This window comes from Thermobia domestica, chromosome 5, assembly GCF_964235325.1.
Source record: "Thermobia domestica chromosome 5, izTheDome1.hap1.1, whole genome shotgun sequence".
NCBI classification, from domain to species: domain Eukaryota; kingdom Metazoa; phylum Arthropoda; class Insecta; order Zygentoma; family Lepismatidae; genus Thermobia; species Thermobia domestica.
The window spans coordinates 162,082,451-162,088,668 of NC_137458.1; the positions used below are offsets into that span (position 1 = coordinate 162,082,451).

General features: G+C 34.6%; 1 long non-coding RNA gene across 1 annotated transcript in view; it reads right to left on the reverse strand.

The window, feature by feature from the left end:
• Positions 1–5,884, reverse strand: part of LOC145684717 (uncharacterized) — a 29,376-nt gene extending 23,492 nt beyond the window's left edge. The window contains exon 1 of the long non-coding RNA XR_014131375.1: positions 5,763–5,884. This is a non-coding gene — a long non-coding RNA (uncharacterized LOC145684717). The remainder of the gene's footprint in view (positions 1–5,762) is intronic.
• Positions 5,885–6,218: the final 334 nt, after the last annotated feature.

Below are 6,218 nucleotides of genomic sequence, written 5' to 3' on the forward strand. Positions count from 1 at the left end.
TGCGATGCTTGGGGCCAGTAATGTCACAAACATGGACGAAGGAAAAAAGAAAAGGATAAATTTTAGAGCTTTTTTTTTTTTTTAACAAAATCTTAACACATCGCTATTAATCCTAGGATCATGGTCCATACCTAGTTGTATTCATAATAAAGAAATGTTTCCAACTATACCACTCAAATTTCCCTATTATGTACCAGAAGCGGGAATATCCCGCCCAAAGTGAAAAAAGGGGATTTTTTTCAGATCCTTTTATTTTTTCGGGAATCCTCCCCCTGAGGGACATGTGAGTGGTACTGTTTTAAACCTACCACCATTCCAAACAAAATAATGTACAAACCATGATCGTAGGGTAAATAGTGATTTTTCAAAAAAAAAAAAAAAAAAAAAATCTGAATTTTCCGCCTATTACACATTTTTAGTTAATGTGTTTAGTAAAGTAGCTACAGGTCATGCCTATTTGTCGTAGAATCATTGTGTGTACCTCATTTTGTTCGTAATGATGCAACATTTCCAACAGTACCACTACCATTGTGCTGTCATGTACCTGAGGAGATAAATTTCCGAGAAAGTTAATTTTTGAAAATTTGAATTTCCCGCTTTTCTTTATACATTTTGAGCGGGAATTTCTCCCCTCGGGTATATGATAGGGACATGCAAGTGATACGATTTAAAACGCTGGTTCATTACAAACAAAAAGGTACAAACCATAATCCTAGAATACATAGTCTTGGTGCTAGAGCTGATTTATCAAATTTCCCTCCCCATTTTTGTGTAATAGTTATTAATGTATTGTTATTCAATAAGCTCTAGCGTCAAGAGTGTTCATTGTAGGACCATAGTTCGTACTTCATTTTGTTTGTAATGAAGTGACGTTTCGAACTGTACCACTGCCATGGCACTAGCATTTATCTGGGGGAAGAAATTCTCAAAAAGGTTATTTTTTCCCGACAAAAATCTTGTTCCGAATTTGCGCGGGATTTTTTCACTTCTGGTACATAATGGGGAAATTTGAATGGTACAGCTGGAAACATTCCTTCATTACAAATACAGAGGTACGAACTATGATCCTACGGTAAAGTCTTGACACCAGAGCTTGTTGAATAACAATAGTAGGTATTAGGAAAAAATAGTAAATGAATTTTAGCACCAAGACTATTTACCCCAGTATCATGGTTCATACCTCGTTTTGTTTGAAGTGAAGTAAAGTTTTTTTTTGGGGGGGTAACATTCGCATGTCCATGTTGTGTAAAGGAGGGAAGAAATTTGTAGGAAATGGTTACTTTTTTAAAAAAAGAAATCCTTTTTTCTCAAATTGAACGGAAATTTTTATTGCCTTAGGTACATATTAGGGAAATTTGCAAATTAATAAAACGCTGTTTCATTCCGAATAAAACGGGTATGAACCATGATTCTACGATAAATAGTCTCGACGCAATAGCTGCTTGACTGAAAGTCTAAAATTTACCTAACAAAGTGGAAATCTCAAAAGGGTTCATGTATAGGGTTTTCTAGTTCGAACGATTTGTTTGTACAGTTCTTAAATTTTAGTGAAAAGTTAGTGGTGGGAACAATAACTGTTCTGAATATTGGTTTAAGGCCTCGAAAAAAAAACTGACTTTTTTTACCAAAAAAAAAAACATATCTTTTCCATGCTTTTTTGGCTTGGGATTTTTTTTAATATTTCAAATTTAGTAAAGAAACACCAGTGTGTTCCAGCTTTCTTTTCCCATCATAACTTTAAAAAAATACTGCATTCTGAAGAAAAATAAAAGGTAAGAGCCACCGCACTAAGCTTTGTTGCTCCAGTTACTTAAACTAAATCATATTATGCTGTCGCTATTAATGAAAAATTTTCTTCTGAAATATGAACAAATTTATGAAGCCTTTTCGGCTCTAATATTAGGTATTGAAGAGTATCTGAAACAATAGTGTTTCTGGAACGGCGGTGATACTTTTCTCTTGTCTGCCAGTTTGACTTTTAGCAACCCAAACAACACATTTCAAGATGTATAAATTTCAAGAACTTGATATCATGGTTAGGCAACCAACGTGGGACTTATGAGATGCTAGTTGTATAAAAAGAGCGAAAATTTCCTTTTTCTTTCCAAAAACCGTTTTTTTTAAAAATGAAAATAAAGCACGTCTCAAAAATCCGACTATTTTGCATCTCTAGTCCGGTATATTAATACAAAGTGCAGTTCAATCTATGTACTGAAACATATGAAGATTAATGTGGTGTGAAAGTAAAATAAGAAAAGTGTGCGTGTAGGTGTATTGTGAGAATCTGTTGATCAGTTTAGAAAAAAAAATGTGGTTGTGATATGTCTTCAGCCTATGAGTTCTGGAGAATGAGAATGTGGCTTTAGTGCCGAACGTATACGGAACAATCATGTCGTACTATTTAGTGATTAATTAATAGTAAACTGTACTTCATACGTATCCCGACGCAAATCAAATGAGGTCTACTAGTTTTACTAATGTACGACTCTTGTGTTAAATGAATACATTGGGTGGGTGAAAAAGCTGTCTTTACTTCAAGTAAGTCTAATATTTTAATTTTTCAAATGCATAGTTGTTTTCGTAAATTACAATTATTTTCCCCCCACACAAGAAAAAAATACATAACAGTAATACTGTAAAGATTAGTGGAAATTACGCGCTGTGATGGGGGGCGCTGTCGAGAGAGGAGAGCAACAAAAAGACTTGCCCCTCCTATATTTGAAATGTTGTTACGCGGCTGTAATTGCCTGGAGTTATTTACCTGCAGCATCAAAGGAATTTATATTCAATTTCATCTGTTTCTTGATATATTCATTTGAATTTACACAATTATCCACCTTTCGCGTTATTTAGTGAGGTATTACGTTTCCGAACAATACTCAATACAAGTCATTATTCTTGTTAATCAGTATGGATCAGACCCGTATCCACGGGGAGGCAAGAGGGGGCCGGGCCCCTCCTAAACTTTGGCTGACCCACATAAAATTTCACGGTAGGCTTGCAAATGAACTATAATATGGTGATGAAGTATAATATGATTGGGTCGGCCCCCCTAACTTCTACCGGCCCCCCCTAAATTTTTGGGCTGGCTACGGACCTGGTATGGATGTTTCTAAATTTACATTGGCTACATTGATACATGTTATTTTCATTCCTTTGTTTCAGGATTGCTGTCACAGATATGTGGAAGTGGATAATTGAAATAGAAAAAATAATTTATTGACTAACTAGCAGCGTTCACCCCGCTTCGCTGCGGTCACCCCGGAACGCAATAAACTTTGTTACTTAGATAATTTTTACTTTTTCGCTTTCAAGTGATATGATAAAAACCATAGAAGATTGCAGTAAATCTTAACATTATATCGCCTGTCATTTATGTTAACCCGCCCCGCTTCGCTGCGGTCATCCCGGAAGTTTTCGCTTTCAAGTGATATGATAAAAACCATAGTAGATTGCAGTAAATGTTAACATTATATCGCCTGTCATTTATGTTAACCCGCCGAGTGACACGGTCATGCGGGTTGCATATAAATACGTTTATTTTTACCTATGATGAACTAACAAAGGATTTGTACGTTATGGACACTTGAATGGTCAATTATCTCAAGACACTGGTAATTAAAAATTAAAGTGATATGATAAAAACCATCTAGGGTCCAAATCCTAATAACCCCCCAAAAATAAAAGAAATTGGTTCAGCCGTATTAGCGTGATGAGGGAACAAAGGATTTGTGCGTTCTCTTTTATATATATAGATTGTTTGTGCTGAAAGTGTGTGAACTGATTGTGAGCAGTGTCACTGTGTTTCATATCACATTTGATATAAATATTATGAAAGGGAGGAAAATATATCCCTCCCTTTCATAATATGTTCAGTAATAGCAATCCTGAAACAAAGGAAATAATATGTATCAATGTAGCCAATATAAATTTAAAAACATCCATACTGACTAACAAGAATAATGACCTGTATTAAGTACCGTAAAACGGGGCTACTTTGATAGGTTTTGGACTAGTTTAGATGTGTACACGGGACACTTTCTGCAACCAATGAATGATACTATTCTCATCATAACAATAGGTATCTAGGCTATCACATCCACTACTTAACCTAAGTCTCTACAAGTAAGTTTTGGCGGGAAGAAATTAAGAAATACCGGTCAATGTAGCCCCGGGGGTGGGGCTACTTTGACATCTTATGTATTTGCTGCATAAGGTCAAAGTTACTCAACGTATAGAGTTATTTTGACATGGAATTTATGTAAAGTGTATAAAACACTGTTTTGGCCATGTGTAAGGTACAGTATGCTGTATTTGATAAGCACGAGATCTTTATTTTGTTGTGGTACATCATTATACACCACTATACAAGTTTTTCTAAAGCGTTACTTTTAACATCTTTTACTTTGAACATACACGGTACTTTACCTTACATTGTTACTTTATTTTTTACTCTACTTTATTTATTTTTTTTTTACTTTACTTTACCTTTAAGATAATTACATATGTACCGGTATGTTATCTTTGCATGTAACAATGGAAAGAAAAACCTTAGTCGTCAACATCACAGTCGTAACAAGCATACTGAGGATTTTTTGATCCACCATTACAAAACCCACACACCCATTTTTTGCACAGGACACATTGAATTTACTCTCTTCCACCCTTGAGTGCGAATTAGATTATTCATTTTTTGGGGAAATAAACAGTGGCGGATCTAGAAGTCCTTATATTATATATTGGGGGATAGGAAGGATATTGAGAGGGGGTAGAAATGCAATGGGAGAAATCCCTCATCCCCTCCGGCAATTCGCACCGTGGACACCATATCAGCTTTTATCTATGAAAGTATATGAAACAATTCTCACAGGAAGCACGAATTGCTCATCTGTCAAAGTAGCCCCGCTCTATGTCAAAGTAACCCTAAATGTCAAAGTAGCCCCGTTTTACGGTACTGTTTGGAAACGTAATACCTCTCTAAATAACTCGAAAGGTGGATAATTGTGTAAATTCAAATGAATACATCAAGAAACAAATTATATGGAACATAAATTCCTTTGATGCTGCAGGTAAAAAGTCTACAGGCAAATGGTTATCGATCTGAACCCATATATTCACATGGTCAATATCGTGCAATGCTTGATTTATGTTGAATTTTGAATCGGATCCCATTGAGTGCCCAAAATGCAATTTTGTGGTATTTTAGTACACATATGTATGAGACAATTCTGAACAAATTCAGAGGGACATTTCTATGCGAAATTCAAAATTCAAATCTTAATTTGAATTTTTGAAGTGTTATTTTCTATTTTACAGGTTTTTTCAATATAGTACAACTTGTAGAGCAATCTTTAAGCTTTCCTATGGTGTTTGTTCCAAGTCTCTAATGCATATTAACCATTTTATGACAATTTTTAATAATCACTGTAACTGAAAAAATGCCGTTTTTTGACATTTTTGAACACCCTGTATGGGGACACTTTCAGGGGGAGAGGTAATATTTGGGATTTTTTCATCTCCCACTGTAATAAAGCTGTGCACCAATTTTTACAAAAATCTAAGATCGTCAGGTCAAATTTGGCCATTTCATTGGTTGATTTCACATGGAATATCTCATTACAAAAGTTTCCTTTTCGTTCCTGACTCGAAGAAAAGGTAAGATTTTCGCTGTGACAACAATTTCTACATATTTGATTCTTCCTTGATTCTGGTTTGAGTACTTTCTATATGAACAAGCTGATAAATATTTTGGAATTACTTACTTTTATAAGAAGTAAGGATACCCGAACTGCATAGTACCACTACTTCTGCTATCTTCTATTTGAAAATGGAACTCGGTAATTAATTTAAGTGGCATTTATTCTGACCTTTAAATGTGTTGATAAATTGCAGACTTATGGAAAAATTTTAAGCGTGGAATACTGTTTTGGAAAACTGCTATTTAAATATATAAAATTCATAATCTAGAACATTTTTACAGAATCAATTTTAGAAGCAATATTAAACAAAAAAAATTGATTAACAATAGTCGTGTTAAATAATTTATTTTTTGTTACGTTGCTGAGAAACAATAGAGGAATATTTTATGTAATTGTTAACTGTCCACTTTGAAGAAAAGAGCCATCGGATCGCGGTGAGAGACAATGTCCATGGATCTCTGTATAGATTGACATTGTGGCAATTTGGAAGACTCAGAGGAAACAATTTTAGGTAAGAAA